The sequence below is a fragment of the Hemitrygon akajei genome, chromosome 12 (assembly GCF_048418815.1).
Source record: "Hemitrygon akajei chromosome 12, sHemAka1.3, whole genome shotgun sequence".
NCBI classification, from domain to species: domain Eukaryota; kingdom Metazoa; phylum Chordata; class Chondrichthyes; order Myliobatiformes; family Dasyatidae; genus Hemitrygon; species Hemitrygon akajei.
Window position 1 is genome coordinate 62176850 of NC_133135.1, and position 17777 is coordinate 62194626.

General features: G+C 43.6%; 1 protein-coding gene across 1 annotated transcript in view; it reads left to right on the forward strand.

The window, feature by feature from the left end:
- Positions 1–17777, forward strand: part of LOC140737090 (cytosolic phospholipase A2-like) — a 240955-nt gene that overhangs the window by 44814 nt on the left and 178364 nt on the right. The window contains exon 3 of the mRNA XM_073063260.1: positions 9281–9557. The gene's annotated coding sequence lies outside the window, so the exon portion shown is untranslated. The remainder of the gene's footprint in view (positions 1–9280; positions 9558–17777) is intronic.

Below are 17777 nucleotides of genomic sequence, written 5' to 3' on the forward strand. Positions count from 1 at the left end.
CTAACGTGAAGACAGCACTCAGCCGTCGCCTAAACAAAGTACTTCACGTTGTTTCCCTTACTAAAACTTCCCTGTAAAGTTTGTTCCACGCTGGAAACTCGCAGTTACGAGCTGCTGAACAGAGATGCAGTTTAGAGCCCTTCCGCGAAACCTACTTATCTACAGAAACTGACCAGCTCGTTGGACATTTCAATGTATTTCACTTTTCTGGTTCCGATCTGGACTATGTATACCTCTTCCCACCCCGTTACTTGTAAAAACGCCATCAACTTCCCTCAATTCCTCCGTCTCCTTCGCATCTGCTCTCAGGATGAGGCTTTTCATTTCAGAATGTTTGTTCGTGAAGGAGATGTCCTCCTGCTTCAAAGAAAAGGGCTTCCCTTCCTCCACCATCAACGCTGCCCTCAAATACATCTGTTCCATTTCACGCAGGTCTATTCTCACTCCATCCTCCTGCCACCCTACCAAGGATTATCCTCACCTACCACTCCACCAGCCTCCACCTCCAGCACATAATCCCTGCAACTTCTGTCATATTCAACCGGATCCCACCACCAAGCACATCTTTCCCTCCCCTCCACTTTCTGCTTTCCACAGGGATTGCGCCCTGTCTAGTGGTCCCTCCTGGTATTTATGCTTGCAAGCAGAACAAGTGCTACACCTGCCCCTACACCTCCTCCCTCACTATCATTCAGCACCCCAAACAGTTCTTCCAGGTGAGGTGACACTTCACCTGTGAGTCTGTTGGGGACATATACCGGTGCTCCCATATGGTAAGACCCAACGTAGATTGGGAGATCGCTTCACCGAGCACCCACACTCTATCCAGCAGGAAAAGCGGGATCTCTCAGTGGCCACCCATTTTAATTCCACTTTCCATTCCCATTACAATATGTCAATCCATGGCCTCCTCCACTGTCACAATGAGGCCACACTCAGGTTGGAGGAACAACAACGTATTTTCCTTTTGGGTAGCCTCCAACCTGATGGCATGAACATCAATTTCTTGAACTTCTGGTAATGCCCCCACTTCACCATTCCCAATTCCCCCTTCCCTCACATTATCATATCACTTCCCTCTGGTGCTCCTCCCCACTTTCTTCCATGGCCTTCTGTCCTCTTCTATCAGATTCCCCCTTCTCCAGCCCTGTGTCTCTTCCACCAATCAACTTCCCAGCTCTTTACTTCACCCCTCCCTCTTCAAGTTTCACTTAACACCTGGTGTTTCTCTTTCCTCCTCCCCCCACCTTTTAAATCTACTCCTCGGCTTTTTTCCTTCAGTCCTGCCGAAGGGTCTAGGCCTGAAATGTCCACTATTTACTCTTTTCCGAGGATTCTGCCTGGCCTGCTGAGTTCCTCCAGTGTTTTGTGCGTGTTGCTCGCATTTCCAGCACTTGCTGATTTCCTCTTGTTTCTGATCTTCTATACTTGGACAAACATTACCGGCTGAGAGTGATGAGGGTCTTCCAACCACCACCCCCCCCCCCCCCACCATCTCCCTTTCAGCATTGGACACTCATATCACGAGTGTACATGAGGCCCATTTCATTTATTGAATTGCTTTGATTCTTCTGACTGGAGACAAGAAGAACTGTGTAAGATCTGCAGTCAAAATCTTACTTTGGTATAATAATTCAGACCAGACGTGCCCCACATTACTAGAGGAAGTGAGGGAAGAGATTGTCGCACTTTGGCAATGATCTTTGCATCCTTGCTGGCCACAGTAGTACCAGATGATTGGACTGTAACAAATGTTACTCCTTTGTTCGGAAAGGTAATAAGGATAAACCTGGGACTTACATCAGTTTGAGAAGTTTCTTAGAGATGGGACTTGTGGGCATTTAGAGAAGCATAGTCAGATGAGGGAGAGTCAGCATGGCTTTCTAAGGGCAGGTCACGTCCCATGAGGCTGGTTGACTTCTTCGAGGAAGTGACAAAACAAGTTGATGAAGGTAGAGCAGTGATTTTATTAAGGTGTTCTATAAGGTTCCCCATAGCAGACTCAGTCAGAAAGTCAGAGGCATGGGATACAGGGGAAAGGCTGCATGGATTCAATTTGGCTGCCCACTGAGGCAAACAGTGGTAGTAGATGGAGCATATTCTGCCTGGAGGTCGGTGACCAGTGGTGTTGCACTGAACAGCAGTGAGAGGAAGTTCTTTAGCCAGAAGGTGGTGAATTTGTGGAATTCATTGCCATGGATGACTGTCGAGGCCAAGTCATTGTGTATATTTAAAGCAGAGGTTGATAGGTTCTTGATTAGTCAGGGTGTCAAATGTTATGGGGAGAGGGCAGGCAAATGGGGCTAAGAGCCACGACGGAATGGCAGAGCAGACACAATGGGCTAAGTGGCCTAATTCTGCTCCTGTGTGTTATGGATCCCTGCTCTTTGTGATTTTAATAAATGACTTAGATGAGGAAACGGAAGGGTGGGTTAGTAAGTCAGCAGTGGACGCAGAAGTTGGTGGTGTTGTGAATAGTGTAAAAGGTTATTGTAGGTTACAATGGGACATTGCTAGAATGCTGACCTAGGCTGAGAAGTGGCAGGTAGAGTTCAGTCCAGAAATATGTGAAGTGATAAACTTTGGAAAGTTGAACTTAAAGGCAAGGTTAATGGTAGAATTTTTTGCAATGTGGAGGAACAAAGGGGTCTTGGGTCCATGTCCATAGATCCCTCAAAGTTGCTGTGCAAGTTCCTAGGGGGTTATGATCTGTTGGCTATCATTAGTAGGAGGACTGAGTTCAAGAGCAGTGGGGTATTGTTGCAGTTCTATAAAACTCTGGTTAGGCCAGTCTTGCAGTAGTGTTCAGTTCTCATTGCATGTCTTATTAGGAAACATTGAGCGAGCTAGCATTTTCCTCCTTGGAGTAAAGGAGAATGAAAGGTGATTTGATAGAGGTGTATAAGAGGATAGAGTGGACAGCCAGTGTCTATTTTCCAGGACAACAATGGCAAATTTGAGAGGGTATAATTCTGAGCAAAGTATAGGGGGATGTTAGAGGGAGATAAGTGTATGGAATGCGCTGCAAGGGATGGTGGTAGAGGCAGATGTATTAGGGATATTTAACAGACTCTTAGATAGACACATGGATGAAACAGGAATGGAGGGAACAACACCATAGGATGAAGGGAGAGCCTGTACTGTTCTCTATTCTATGAAATAACACTCTCCACCATTTTTTCATATCCCTAGCTTCCATTCCATAAAGCTTAGCACTGCACATTGGAAAAACTAGTTGAAGAAAACCTCTTTGAATATTCTCCCCAGTATTGTGCTCAATGGGCTGTTGGAAGGTATACGATTGTCCACCACTTTCCTTCTAATCCCAACTTCTTCTTTGCCATTAAAGGATTGACAAGGGCAGGGCAGTAGCTCACACAAAATGGACAAAGGGTTTCAACCCGAAACGTCGACGGTGCTTCTTTCTATAGATGCTGCCTGGCCTGCTGCATTCCACCAGCATTTTGTGTGTGTTGCTTGAATTTCCAGCATCTGCAGATTTCCTTGTGTTGGCAGGACAGCAGCTGCTGTCTACATTGACTTTAGCAAGACCTTTAATGAGATTCCACAAGGTAGGCTAGTACAAAAGGATAGATTACATGTGATCCAGGACAAGCTAACTAACTGGATACAAAATGCTTGTTAAGTCTGTGAATGACAGGAAAATTGATGGTATAGTAGACAGCGAAAAAGTTAATCTAAGATTACAGCATAATCTAGATCACAATCTAGATGGGAAAGAGGGCGTAGAATGGTAGATGAAATATAATTCGGACAAGTGTGATGTGTTGCATTTTGGGAAGTTACACCATGGCAGGATTTACAGAATAAATGGCAAGGTCTTCGAGTATGTTGTAGAATAGAGAGACTGAGAGTGCAAGTGCATGGTTTCTTGAACGTGGAGATGCAGGTTGACAGGGTAGTGAAGGTGGTGTTTGGGTTACTTACCCTCTTTGGTTTGGGCACTGAGTACAAGAGCTGAGACTTCCTGTTTCAACTGTAAGACGCTTTTGGAGCAACTGCTCCTGGAGTGTTGTGTGCAGTTCCAGTCATCTGGCTACAGGAACAATATCAAGAAGCTGGAAAAGGTGCAGAAAAGATTTTCTAGGATGCTCGGGGGCTGGACAGCATGAGCTATGAGGAGAGTCTGAATAGGCTGTAGCTGTTTACACTGGATCTTAGGAGATTGAGGAGTGATTCCATAAAGGCCGATAATATCATGAGGAGCACAGATAAGGTGAATGGTCATAGTCTTTTTCCAGGGTAGGGGAGTTTAAAGCTGGAGAGCATCGGTTTAAGGTGAGAAGGGCAATATTTACAAGTGAACAAAGGGACAAGTATTTCACAAAGAAGGTGGTGGGTGAGTCAAATGAGGGGACAGAGGAAGTGGTAGAGACAGTTACAATGACGATGTTTATAAGGTATTTGGACAGGTACTTGGAAAGGTTTCAAGGGAAATGGATCCACCACAGTCAGATGGGGAAAGCACATGGAGGCAATGTACGATTTGTACTGATGAGCCTGTTTGTGTATAATATAATGATGTCTTTAATTACTACACTGTGTCTGGCTAATATCCTCATTTCAGGACATCCAAGATTGCCTCAAGGCAACACAGTTTTTCTGGCTGCCTTGCCACGACATGACAGGTTAACGTATTTACAAGACAATTATTGAGGGTGTAAATTGGTAACTATTTACGTACTTGTTTGTAGTATTTCAGAACATTAGAAAGATGAGCAGGAACCGGTCAATCACTCTTTGTGCCTGTTACGCCATTCAAAAACATCAACATTGATTTTTTACCTCAGTAGCCCTTTTCTGCATTAGGACCTTAATCCCTTAAATTAAAAAGTAATGCATTAATATCCAAATATTTCCTCCGATGAAACACTAGGTGACAATGAGTAGCTTACTTGTGTACTGCTGTCCACAATCTTCTATTGTTGCATTTAATTTGTTCCTTCAACTCATCACCCTTTTAATTGCAGAATGAATCAATACTCACAGTGGAGGATCTTAATAATTTTCCCAAGGGGCCACTCTTTATATATGAGCGTTCACAGTGACTGCAGGTTACCTGAGGAAAACGACCTTGTATTACTTGGGCTTCTGTTGTCTGAAACTTAAATTTATTTGGAAGTTGGCATCATGTTAAATATCTGAGTAATTAACTCTGGGCTGATTTTGAAATCACTGAAAATCACACAAAATGCTAAGAATATAAGGTCAGATCACATTTGTGGGAAGACAAACAAATTCAAAAGTTTAGGTTAAAGATCTTACATCATGTCTTGAAAATCCTGATTACTGGCAAGGGAAAACCATGATAGTCAAATAGTCAACACATACAAAATGCTGGAGAACTCAGCAGGCCAGGCAGCATCAATGGAAAAAAGTCGATGTTTCAGACTGAGAGCCTTCAGCAGGACTGGAGAAAAAAAGCTGAGGAGTAGAGTTAAAAGGTGGGGGGGGGAGGAGAAACACATGGTGATACGTGAAACCAGGAGGGGGAGGAGTGAAATACAGATCTGAGAAGTTGATTGATGAAAGAGACACTAGGCTGAAGAAGTGGGAATCCAATTGGAAAGGACAGAAGGCCATGGAAGAAAGAAAAGGGGGGAGGAGCATCAGAGGGAGGCGATGGGCAGGCAAGCAGATAAGGTGAGAGAGGGAAAAGGAAATGGGGAATGTTGAAGGAACTTGTCTAGCAGAACTTACCCTTAACTTTGTCTGCCAGAGCAACCTCAAACCTTGTCTTAGCGTTCCTAATTTTCCTCAAGTGCTTTTTTGCATTTCTTCCACTCCTCCATTGATTCTTGCTGTCTGGACTAGCAAAGCATCTCCTACTTCTTCTTAACCACAGCCTCAATAGGGCTTGAAAACCAAGGTTTCCCAAACCTTTTAGTTTTGCCTTTTATTCTAACAGGAACATACAAACTCTGTACTCTCAACATTTCACCTTTGAAGGACTCCCACTTACCAAGCATCCCTTTGCCAGAAAACAACTCATCTCAATCCACACTTAACAGCCCCTTTCTGATGCTATCAAAATTGGCCTTTCACCATTTAGAATCTGAACCCAAGGATCAGACCTATCCTTCTCCATTATTATCTTGAAACTAATGGAATTATCATCACTAAATCCAGAATGTTCCCCTACTCACACTCTGTAACCTGCCCTGTCTAATTCCCCTCCAGTCAGGTGTAAACTGTCCTGTTTGTACAGGTCCCACCTTCCATGGAAGAAAGCCCAATGTTCCAAAAATCTGAATCTCTCCCTTCTGCACAGTCTCCTTACCCACGTATTAAACTGTATTATCTTCCTATTTCTAGCCTCTCTAGCACAGGTAGCAATCTAGCCTCACTGGCATGGGTAGCAATCCTGAGATCACCACCCAGAAAATGTTGTTCTTTAACTTAGCACCTAACTTGCTGAACTCACTTTGCGGACCGTGTCACCTTTCCGGCCTACGTCATTGTTATTGGCATGGACCACATCCTCGCTGCTGACCTTCCCCTTTAAGAATGCTATGGACTTGATCCAAGATGTCCCTGACACTGACACCTGGGAGGCAACATACCATCCAGGAATCTTGCTCAGATGCACTTTTTAATCAGTTATCAGGGAGACTGGAGGTCTTCCAGATCTCCCACATCTTGCACACCACCGACCTGGGATGTACTCTCAGTATGCTAGATAGGCACTAATAAAGAAAAACAAAAACTTGATAGAAGCTTCAACCTAGCTTCCACCTCTCACTGAAGCCTTCTGCGCCAAAGCCTTAGTTCCCCACTCTTGGCTCTGTCCCATTCCAACAATGGCCACTCAACTTAAGCCTCAATTATTTCATTGGCCCTTGCCAAGTGCCTAATAACCTAGATGATCTTAGGCTCCACTGTAAGTCCCAACAGGCCCCACTCGCTTTTTAAATCTGACACTAAACTCCACAAGCAACAGCTTCCACAGTCTCAAGTTCTGGTCATGTAGCCCTTGGGCAGATTCACCCTTCTGTTTTACGAGGGTCTTCCCCACAGACGACTGTGTTGCAGCCGTCCTGGAAGCAGAGTGTGTCAGGATTAGGTTCCTTTTGCATTGGAGGGATATGTCTTGCACTGTGTTTCTCATCAAGCAGAGTTATGGTGCTTATGAGAGAGTTATGGCAATGAGGCATTCTGTCAGATGATTTGAAGTCTGCTCAAGGAACTTCCCCACAGTACCCATAGAGTCCTTGTCACGCATCAACTGCAGGATATTCCGCACTGACCACTACCCAATGAAGTTGTACTCTGAGGTGATTTTTTTTTTATCTGGAAGTAAGTTTCCCCAAAGGATGGATAGGGCAGAAATGGCAAGCTGACTGGAACAATGGGGCCAAGTTCATTTTTTGTAACATCGGGGACAGGTACAACTGTCATGGTTTGGTATTGCACAAACATTTTATTGAGAAAGCGAAAAAGTTACCTGCCTTGCCTGGGGGAGCCAGCTAACTCTGATACATTAGGGTGTGTCTGAGGCAATGGATGGCATGTTCCATGGGAAATGCTCAGCTTCCAAACCCAACTCAAATGACTGCTGTTCAAACAAAAAAAAGCCCCTAAAATTTTGACTAAAATAAAACCACTTTACGTTATGGGACAAGAAACTGATATAGTTACTTTGGCTGAAGATTGTATTGATATTAAATGTACTAGAAAATCTTCACAGAAACCACTGTCTGTGTCACTTGTCAGTGGAAAGTAAAGAGGAGGGAGGTGACTACGTGCATCTGCACAACAAGGCTTGTGGTGTAAGAGAAATGTGGCTAACTCCAACTTCCAGATGGATCCAGGTGTGACATTGATCAGTCAAGAAATCCTTCCCCTTTCCCCCTCCTCCCTTTTTCCATTGCTCATTCTGGTTACTCTCTTACTGCTCCTCCCCATTTGACATCACATCCGTCCAGTTCCCCTCCACCTTCCCTTGCTTCCATGGCCCACTGTCCTCTCCTATCCGTCACATGGTTTCACTTATCACCTGACAACTTGTACTTTTTCTATTCTGGCTTCTTCCCCCTTTCTTTCCAGTCTTGATGAAGGGTCTCAACCCAAAATGTTGACTGTTTATTCCCCTCAATAGCTGCTGTCTGACTTAACGAGTTCCTCCAGCAGTTTGTGTGTGTAACTCCTACTGTTACACAGTCTGATTACACAGGCATATCTCATTCTTCAGTGGAAAGGGATATGGAGGACCAGGAGATCAGTGCTGAGAGTATAAAAACATTAGGGCACATAGAGGTCAAAGAGGATAAGTGTTGGGTCCCCTAATGAGTACTAAGGTGGATAAGATTGCTGGGCTCTTGACTAGTATCTTCATGCACTCTCTAGCCATAGGTGAAGTCCCGAGGACAGGTGAGTGGCTAAAGTTGCAACTCTATTTAAGAAAGGAACAAGGGAAAGTCCTAGGAACTATAGACTGGCAAGTTTCATGTCAGTTGTAGGGAAATTGATGGAGAAAATTCTTAGGGATAGGAATTGGAGAGAGCTAGCATGGTTTTGTGCTTGGCAGGTCATACCTTAGTAACTTGATTGAGTTTTTTTGACAAGGTGATGAGAGAGATTGATGAAGGTAGGGCAGTGAATGTTGTCTACATGGATTTTAGTAAGGCTTTTGACAAAGCGCCTCATGGGAGGATAATCCATAAGATTAAGGTGCATGGGGTCTGCAGTAAATTGGCTGTTGGGATTCAGAACCAGCTTGTTCAAAGAAGACAGAAGGTAGTGGTTGAAGGGACTTATTTGAGCAGGAGGTCTGTCATTAGTGGAGTTCCGCAGGGATCTGTGCTGGGACCTCTGCTGTTTGTGATGTATATAAATTACCCGAATGAAAATGCAGATGGATAGTTTAGTAAATTTGTGGCTGATACCAAGATGGGTGGAGTTGTGGATAGTGTGGAAGACTGGCAAAGAATGCAACACACTATAGATCAGTTGCAGATATGGACTAAGAAATGGCAGATGGAATTTAACCCAGATAAATGTGAGGTGTTGTACCTTAGTAGGGCAAATGCAAGGAAATCCTTAACGGTGTTGCTAAGCAGAAAGGCCTTGGAATCCAAGTTCATAGCTCCCTGGAAGTGGCTACATAGGTTGATAGGGTGGTTAAGAATGCTTGCTTTTATTAGTTGAATGCACTGAGTTCATAAGTCAGGATGTTATGTTAACCTCCTGATGGTGCTAAATTGCAACTCCTTCATGTTCATCTATAAAAACCTTTGATGTCTCTCCTTTTCTCCTTCAGGGTGGATGGGGTTCTGATGAAGACCCTGACCTGGAGATACTCTCAGACCTTGAATCTTTGCAGTGGTGGGACCCGTTCCTGAGGGGCTCACAGCCGGCCGCTTTTCAATATTCCAAAGAAGCAGCCTAGAAGACAAGTATATCTTCAGGCACCTGAGGTTTCACAGCCGTGCGGATGGGCTGATTTTAATCTGGCACCACGGAATGAAATGTCGCGGGAGACAACGAAACATCTGGAATGAATGACAACGAATCAGCTACCAGTGGCTGTGTACTCAGTGAGTTGTACTCTCTTTCTCTCTCGTTCATGGGCGTGAGGTTGTTGCCGATTCACTGTTCACAGGACTCAGAAGAAGCAGCACAGTGACAAACTTTTAACACCGTAAATCAGCAAGTTGTTTTGTTATGTCTCCCCTCTTGCTGTGAAAGGGGACCTCTTTTTCCTTTTATTAGGGAGAGAGAGAGAGAGCGCCTGTGGTATGTTGAATTGTTGGGTGAACAAATAGTGTTTGTTGTGCTGCAGATCCTGGTCATTACTGGGGGCTTTGCTATTGCTTGCTTGGTGGGGGTGTTTTTGCGGAAGTGTGTGGAGTGGAAGAAGATTCTTATTTGATGCTGCTTGTGTGGGAGGGGGAGGAGGGGTCTGTTGGGGTTCTAATGTTTTAACTCTCAGCCATTGTTTGGGGCATTCTTCTGTTTTTGTGGACGTCTGTGAAGAAAAGGAATTTCAGGGTATATTGTATATATTTCTCTGATATTGAATGGAACTATTGAACTTTATAAAACTCTGGTTAGGCCTCTTCTGGAGTATTGTGCACAGTTCTGGTCACCCCACTATAAGAAGGATGTTAAGGCTTTGCAGAGGGTCCAGAAGATGTCTACCAGGATGCAACCTGGTTTAAGAAGCATGTGTTATCATGAGAGGCTGGATAAACTTGGGTTGTTTACTCTGGAACACTGGAAGCTGAGGAGAGACCTAATGGAGGTTTACAAGATTATGAGAGGCATAGACAGAGTGGACAGAGAGTATTTGTTTCCCAGAATGTCTAAGACCGGAGGGCATGTATTGAAGGTGAGAAGGGGTAGGTTCAAGGGGGATGTGAGGGGTAAGTTTTGTTCTCCGAGAGGGTCAGACGCCTACAATGCTCTGCCTGGTATGGCGGTAGAGGCAAATACATTAGAGGTTTTTCAGAGATGTTTCGCTACGCAGATGGATGTAAAGAAGATGGAAGGATACGGACCTATGTAGGTAGGAGGGATTAGTGTTTGAGTGATTTTGATTTGCTTTTTAGCTGTCTAGACACAACATTGTGGGCCAAATGGTCTGTTCCTGTGCTACACTGTTCTGTGCTCTGTGTTCCTGCTGTGGATTAAACAACCCAACTCCCGTGTGTACAGTTCAACATCCATTGCTTCACATGCAGCACGGGACCACCAATATATACAAAAAACCCTGTTTTATTGAACACTGTTACACAAAGCTTACAGAGCACAAATGGACCACCGCTACGAATATTCTCTGCTGGTGTTCTGATCCAGCTGCTCTGTACCATCCATCATGTGATCACACCTTCTTCCACTGTTCCTTTCACTTCAGATCCTTAAGCACCCCAGAAATGCACCAGTTAATTGACCTGACTCCTTGCAACGTTACGCTTTCTTGCTTTCCTCTAGGTAAAGGGACTACCAACATATCTGCAGTGGTAAAAGTTCACAGACAAAATGGTTCCCTGTTCCATGCGAAGGACAGCTATTTAGATAGAAAATGGTTATTACGCACTTGTGCTTGAAGATGGCAGCCTGCTGAAGAAGAGAAAGGCCAATTTTATAAGCCCCATTTTTCTTTCTCTTGAACTTGTGTGAGAGGGAGCGATATTGTGTGTATGTGTATATAGCAAAATAGGCAACCCTGTCAGTTATAAAAACCTAGAACAAACCAAAAGCAAGTCTTCGTAAAGAGAAAATATGGACCTCAAGATGGAGTACTTTAAAATCTACTCCTCCCAGACAGCAAAAAGTTGCCATCTTGTGTCGCTTCCAATGAAATTGAATAAAAGTTAATCAGTGCTGCCCTGTGGTACATTTTGCTTACTTGTTCCACATTATTTCTTAATTTTGCATTACATTTTTTTGTATTTTATAGATTTTTTTGTCTTTGCATTGAACTGCTGCCACAAAACAACAGATTTCAGAACTGCAAACACAAGGAAATCTGCAGATGCTGGAAATTCAAGCAACACACACAAAATGCTGGTGGAACACAGCAGGCCAGGCAGCATCTATAAGGAGAAGCACTGTCGACGTTTCAGGCCAAGACCCTTCGTCAGGACTAACTGAAAGAAAAGATAGTAAGAGATTTGAAAGTGAGAGGGGGAGGGGGAGATCCGAAATGATAGGAGAAGACAGGAGGGGGAGGGATGAAGCTGAGAGCCAGAAAGGTGATTGGCAAAAGGGATACAGAGCTGGAGAAAGGAAATGATCATGGGACAGGAGGCCAAGGGAGAAAGAAAGGGGGAGGGGACCACCAGAGGGAGATGGAGAGCAGGCAAAGAGTGATGGGCAGAGAGAGAAAAAGGGAGGGGGGAAATAAATAAATCAAGGATGGGGTAAGAAGGTTAGGAGGGGCATTAACGGAAGTTAGAGAAATCAATGTTCATGTCATCAAGTTGGTGGCTACCCAGCCGGTATATAAGGTGTTGTTCCTCCAACCTGAGTGTGGCTTCATCTTGACAGTAGAGGAGGCCATGGTTAGACATATCAGAATGGGAATGGGATGTGGACTTAAAATGTGTGGCCACTGGAAGATCCTGCTTTCTCTTGTGGACAGAGCACAGGTGTTCAGTGAAACAGTCTCCCAGTCTGCATCGGGTCACCTGCCCTTACACTTCCTCCCTCACCACCACTCAGGGCCCCAGACAGTCCTTCCAGGTGAGGCGACACTTCACCTGAGTCGGCTGGTGTGGTATACTGCGTCCGGTACTCCCGGTGTGGCCTTTTATATATTGGCGAGACCTGACGCAGACTGGGAGACTGTTTCGCTGAACACCTACGCTCTGTCCGCCAGAGAAAGCAGGATCTCCCAGTGGTCACACATTTTAAGTCCACGTCCCATTCCCATTCTGATATGTCTTCACCCCATCGTCTCCTGTCTTCTCCTATCATTTTGCATTTCCCCCTCCCCCTCCTACTTTCAAATCTCTTACTATCTTTCCTTTCAGTTAGTCCTGACGAAGGGTCTTGGCCCGAAACGTCAAAAGTACTTCTTCCTATAGATGCTGCCTGGCCTGCTGTGTTCCACCAGCATTTTGTGATTTCAGAACTGTCAGTGATAATAAATCTGATTCTGCAGAAACCTATCTACCTATCTATGATGCAGACCTTTGCGTGCATAAAAAATCTCCAAAGTGAACTAGATAAGCAAACTGAGCTAATTCAGAATGGTAGTTAGTTCATGTGAAAATTGAATGGTCATCTGCTGGACACATTACTGCACAAAGCACCATATCAGGCCAGGAGGCAGGACTGCTTTATCTGGTTCTGGAGACATTTCAATGTCCTTAATGGACTGGAAATTTAAATTACAATTGATAAAGGGCCTATCCATTTTTGAATCTCTTTTATAAAATTTTATAACTTCTCAAAAATGTTCCAAATAACTGTTTGGTTTTCTAAGTTCATTTATCATCTTTATATTCCCAAAAATGAGTGGACAATCTCAGACATGGCGCAAGTATTACTAATTATCACGTCTATCTCTGCGTCATACTATCTGCCAATCGTCACTCATTCCAGACAAACATCTTTGAATGAGGAATGCGTAGCTTTCATATTTTGTTCATTAGCTAGACATCAACTTCTAAAATATGTTGCGGAACCCACAGAACCAAATAAAATTCAAATTCTCACTTCCGCTCATTCACATCTATTATAATCCACTCAGGTGGACAAACAAGGGGTAGGAGTTTCATTTTTCATTTAATAAGGCCAATCCACTGTGTATTATCATTGATTTCAGGAACATAACCAATATTTTGGACTTCTATAAAGATAGGAGTTTACAGTAAGTCAGATGTAAACAACAGACCCACCCCTCGTCTCATAAACTAATAATGCATGCTAAAATTTGCATCTGATGTCCAACAAGATTAAGGTTTATTTTTAAAAGGTTAATTTATAGAAATGATTTGAGATATACTTTAAGTACATGTTGATACGTTTTAAGCAACATCATTATGAGTGAAAATATATTGGAACTGACTGACTTGAACCGTTATGTACCATCCTCCAGTTCAATGGTACCCTTTCCATAATCAAATGCACTAAGAACAGTTGAAAGGGCAACATTTCTGGACTGGTTTAAGAAACAACATGAAGCAAGTTATTTTAATAAATCACTTTATCTATACAAGATGTACTTGTGATCATTTTGAATCTTGAACGTTCCAAAAACTGCAGACTGCTCCACTGGGGATTTGAAAGAAATACTGCCATCTTGTGATCACATTGCATTGATTTTTGGAAGAAGTTTTCAAAGCTCAGTCATAAGTCCACGTCAAAGCTATTGCAGTGACTTGGAAATCGGATACATATCTAAGTATAGATTGTTGGAAGAACGAAATTTATGGCTGTATTCCACTTGAAAAAATTACTTATAATTTAAGAGATAAATATGAAACATTTTTGAAAATTTGGCGCCCTTATTTACAAAAGACAGGATTAAATATATAGGTGCTCCAAAGATGAAATAATTGGTTACTTGGGGAAAGAAATAAATATATATACTAAAGTTATTACGAACTCCATGGAGCATGTGGGGATCTTCCAATATCCAGGCATTCCTTTTTTTTTCTTTCTTTCTTATTTTTTTAATAGGGATGTTAGGGGGGAGGGGTTAAGGGGAGGGGGGCTGGGTAACACATTTTTTTTCATACACATTTATTCTGTAACTATTTGAAAACAATAAAAAAAGTTTAAAAAAAAGATTCATCTACCAACCACTTCACATCCCATAACTTGTTACAAGATACTCAGTAACTATTATAGAGTTATAGAGTAAATAGGCCCTTCAGCCCATCTAATCCATACAAAACTAATCTTCTGCCTAGTCCTATACACCTGCATCCCAACCATATTTCTCCAAACCCGTCCCTTCCACATACCATTTGATGCACCATCAATAACTCAGTCTGAGACGTAAAAGCGAGGTGTCGGCTTTTATTGACTGGAAGAAGGAACGAGCAGTGAGTGACCACCATACTACATCCAGGAGACTGAGAGGCCAGGCTCAGACCTCCATCACCTTTATACAGGGGTCTGTGGGAGGAGCCACAGGAGCAGTCAGCAGGGGGCGTGTCCAGACAGGTATATGTAGTTCACCACACCATTGAAAGTTCTTTTAAATGTTACAGTTGAACTCACATCTATTGCCTCTGCTGGCAGCTCATTCCACACTTGCACCACCCTCTGAGTGAAGGAGTTTCCCCTCAGATTCCCCTTAAGCTTTTCACCTTTCACCCTAAACCTAAGAGCTCAAGTTCTAGTCTCACACAACCTAAGAGGAAAAAAGCCTGCATATATTGACCCTATCTAGCCCCTAATAAACTTGTACACCTCTTTAAAATCTCGCCTCTTTCTCCTGTGCTCCAGTGAATAAAACCCTAACTGATTCATCCTTTCCCTATAACTCAGGTACTCGAGTCCTGTCAACATCCTTGTAGATTTTCAAAGATTCAAAGTGCATTTATTATCAAAGAATGTATAATTATACAACCTTGAGATTTCTTTGTTTACAGGCAGTTGAAAAGCAAGGAACACTAAAGAACCCAATTTTAAAAAATTAAAAAAGTAAAAATAAGACCAACCCCAGGTGCCCACAGAGAAAGAGACACAAAGCAAAATGTGCAAACAATAGAAATGAGCAACAACAGCAGCAGTCCGAACCAAATTGAGTCTGTTTATCCAACTCCCCAGAGCCACCTGGGATAGGCCCAAAGCCTGGGCATTCAGTTCGTCAGGGCAAATTGCTGCGAAGTTCACAGACACAAAGCACAGCAGCTGGGGCAGTGTCACAGTCTCAGCATCACCGAGGGAGGAGCTCCCAGACTATCTGAGCCGACGTATAAGTTGTCCGAACCTTGCATTAGGACCCGCATTTTCACTGCACTCTTTCAAGCGTACTGATGTCTTTCCTGTAAGCAGGTGACCAAAGAAGTAAGGTTTTATAAAAAACTTAAGGACGCACTGATAGGTAATGAATTATTATTTTTAATAATTCATTTGAAAAGCTATAAATAGGTTAAGGTTTCAAAAATGAAACAAATGAGAAAGGTGGATTTAGCCAGAAGGCCAGGGTGATTAGGTAAACAGAGTGAATGTGTCAGGTTGATGACCTTTCAATGAACAGGGTCAAACTAGAAGTGTAACGCCTTGCAGAGAAATGAGGGATAGACAAAGGGAAGGTCTGTGATAGTGTGGAGACCAAGAGATAGTGAGTAATACATGGGGTGGGGCTAGCTAAAAGAGGGTGGAAAGGTGTGCCTGAAGGAAATTTAAATGGGAGGAGATGAAATAAATACGAGATAACAATGGGAGGCCCAGAGAGTGCTGACAGGAGGATAAAACACTACTGAAGTAGACTCCACACTCTTGTACAACCCACTCCCACTCTGATCTCTGCCTTTAGCCTCCAGCGGTGCTCCAAGACTCAACATTGACAAAAGAAACAGCAATGCATCTCCCATTCTTTACTCAATACTGCCTCAAACTAACAGTAACTCCAACTTGAAATAACTCACCGTTCCAGTGGATTGCCACATTATCAGCACTTGACGCTCGTCTTTCTGACAAAGGTTGGCGTTTTGAGCAGTCAGTGGTCGGGATTGACTGGCAAGAACAAATTTAAATTAAGACAGGGACAAGGGGAGTGGGCATTGTTGGAGTAGGCAGAGTTAGAGTGGGGTTTTTGAGGCTTCCGCGAGAGAAGGCAAAAATAAGTGTAGATAGAGGGTTTTTTTCTCCCCACAGTTTATTGTTTTTCCTTCTTTATATTTGCACAGTTGGAACAGTAGAGATGCCGGGCAGGATAGTGGAATGTGAAATGCAGGAAAGCAGGGAGACCTCCAGTGTCCCTGACGACTACACCTGCGAAAAGTACATCCAGATGCAGCTTCAAACACTCCGTGCTAAGGAGTTGGAGCTGGGACTGGATGAGCCCTGGATCACTCAGGAGCCAGAGGGGGTGACAGATAGGACAAATAGAGAGAGGTAGTTACGCCCAAGGTGCAGGACACAGTAAACTGGGTGACAGTCAGGAAGGGGTTGAACAGTCAGTGCAGGTCCCCCCTGTGGCCATCCCCTCAACAACAGGTAGACGACTTTGGATACTGTTGGGGGGGTGGTGTGACCTAGCAGAGGAAAGTCACTGTGGTCAGATCTCTGGCACTGAGTCTGGCTCTGTGACTCAGAAGGGGTAAGAAGAGGATAGCTGTGTTGATAGGGGATTCATTAGTTAGGGGAACAGAAAGGAGGTTTGTGGTAACAATGAAATTCCTGGATGATAAGTTGCCTCCCGGGCGCCAGGATATGGAACATCTTGGATCAAGTCTTCAGTATTCTCAAGTGGAAGGGTGTACAGTTAGAGGTTGTGGAGTGCAAAGTGAGTTCAGGGAGTTAGTGCTAAGTTAAGGGACGGGACCTCCAGGATCATGATCTCCTTAATCAATACATTGAAGTCCCAATGGAAGCATGCGCGATACTTGATCTGCATGAGACGGGTCAGCTGACAGAAGTCTGTGTAGGGGAAAACTTTGCATCTAGTGATCACAATGCCATAAGTTTCTAAGTAAATATGCAAAAAAGATAGATCTAGTCTAAATTGGAGAAAGGCCAAATTTAATGGTATCAGAAAGGATCTGGAAAGTGTGGATTGGGACGGGCTGTTTTCTGGCTAAGGTGTACTTGGTAAGTGGGGGGCTGCAAAGGTGAAATTTTGAGAGTACAAAGCTTGTATGTGCCCGTCATAATGAAAGGTAAAGATAACAGATTTAGGGAACCTTGTTTTTCAAGAGATATTCAGGCCCTGGTCCAGAAAAAAATAGAGGTGCATTGCAGGCAAAGGCAGATAGAATAAATGAGGTGCTTATGGAGTAAAAGAAATGTAAGAGAACACAGGAGTACGAAATCAGTGGGGCTAAAAGAAGGCATGAGGCTGCCTTAGAGAAGGTGAAGGAGATTCCTAAGGGATTCTACAGATAGAGCAAAAGGACAGCAAAGGATGAAAATGTGTGGAGGCAAAAGAGATGGGGAGATCTTAAATGAATTGTAATGTCTCGCTGCTAAAGTTGTAGGGTCTTGCTGTAGTCCTGTGGCAGCAGTGTTTGGGTGATGAATAGAGATGATGGGTTGCTTCGGAATGTGAGCCAGGGAGCGGGTTTTTTTGTGCCTGACACCAGCGTGAGCTTTTGTCTTTGTTCGGCGGAAGATGAAGAGAGAAGCTGGAG